The following is a 1,757-nucleotide window of genomic DNA, read 5'->3' on the forward strand; positions in this document are numbered from 1 at the left end:
AGCTCAGGCCATAGACAGCCCCTTAGTGGCAGAGAAACAGAACCTCTGGATAGACTCTTGCAGGGAAGCTTTGCTAATCCGGGCAGCTGGACAATGTTCCTCATGAATATTCATCAGCATGATCGTCACATCATTTCACTGTGGTCATAGGGGTTCAGCTCTGGAATTCTATACAGTTAAAGCTGGATCCCAGTCTTTCCATGGCTTTGAGAGAACCCCAAGGGCCTGTTCTTGAGCCTAGTGGGCCTCCAGGCAAGATGTTCCTCCCCACCAGGATATACTGTCAGGCATTCAGCCATGACAATGCCCTCAAGGGCCCTACACCATATCTCCTCTTCCTTCAGTTATGGGCAGCATCCCCTGGAAGCCAGCGATTCCAGAACACAAGTATCAGAACCTTGCCAAGGTAGACTAAGGAGATGCCAGTATGCCCTCCCCTGCCATGATCCTATAGCATTGACAACGTGGACAAGTGGTAAAGGCTAGAGCTACCTGTGTTATCATGATCACAAAGCAGACCCAGGACAGCATTCAGTGTTTTGAACAAAATTCAGGGCTGAGAGATGCCAGCTGCACACCCCACAAAGGCCTTCCCACCGAGGGAGATCAAATACCTTCAAGTGACAAAAGCATACCACAAACTAAAGCTACACAGTGGTAAGACAACAAAAGAAGAGAGGCAGCCTGCATCGGCCCACCCTAGCAGCACCCCTCACTCTTCCGCTAAGCAGAAACCCAGAGGCTATTACACTACTGTTCTTCCATAGCCTTACCTGGCCCAGTCGCAGTGCCATGGATTCTGTAAGTGGGTATAAGGACAGAAACTCAGATAAATGGAGCTTCTTTGAGCCAAGACCACTCCAGAAGTCTGACTCACGTTCTGCCACCAGGCCTACAAAGAAGTCCAGAAGCCTTCTCCAATGGAGCTGGTCCAGATCTAGGCCACCTGAACAGCTGAGGATCCAGCAACATTGAAGCCATCCAAGATGGACATCCCAGTGATAGAAATGAAGAAACAATCGCTGTAGATCCATAATCTCAAACTTCAATGTGCTCATGAATACTGGGTTCTGGAGCTCGTCCTATTCCAGGGACTCTGGGTAGAGGGTATCTTGTTCCCTTTTACCTTGCCATAGGAAAGGTTTTGTGTTTGGGGGTTTAAGTTGTTAAACTGAACGTATAGCTGGAGATATAATTGGCTTTTGAGAAACACCAGTGCAAAGCTTGTCTTTACTGTATGGAAGAAGGCATTTTGTGCTGCTTTAATTTACAGTCACACTAAATCATTGACCAGTGATGTATGAGAGACCTCATAACTTATTTTCATATCATTCACCCTAAACAAACACTTTGATTATTGCTTATTAAGTAAATAATATTTGTGTTGTTCCAAACCCAGACTCCTCTATTTCATTACCATTGGCAATGCCCCTAAAAAGCATTGGCAAATAGTGGAGTAGAGATGTTTACTGACTAGTTTAGACAACTTTAGCCCTCTTGACCCTGTGCTGGTACTGTGTGTTCTGGTTTTGTCAGTTAGGGGCACCTAAGAGCTGACTGAGATCTGGGTACAATTAAAAGTCAGACTTTGCATGCATTTCTTTGCTGAAACTGGACTCTTTCGGCCCTTTTCAGTGGACTTAGTGGATCACTTTTCCAGCAGCTAGTTTTATTGTAGTACCTTTTGGGCCAGTGCTGTTAGAAGGATGCTTTTTTGTGTGTGTCACACAGAACAAGCACTTGTCTTACATATTCTT

At 45.6% G+C, this 1,757-nt stretch overlaps 1 pseudogene; it reads left to right on the plus strand.

The window, feature by feature from the left end:
- The first annotated feature begins 200 nt into the window (after positions 1-200).
- LOC130844396 (putative monooxygenase p33MONOX) lies at positions 201-1,028 on the plus strand (annotated as a pseudogene).
- The last annotated feature ends 729 nt before the right edge of the window (positions 1,029-1,757 follow it).

Source organism: Hippopotamus amphibius, chromosome 2, assembly GCF_030028045.1.
Source record: "Hippopotamus amphibius kiboko isolate mHipAmp2 chromosome 2, mHipAmp2.hap2, whole genome shotgun sequence".
Lineage (NCBI taxonomy): Eukaryota > Metazoa > Chordata > Mammalia > Artiodactyla > Hippopotamidae > Hippopotamus > Hippopotamus amphibius.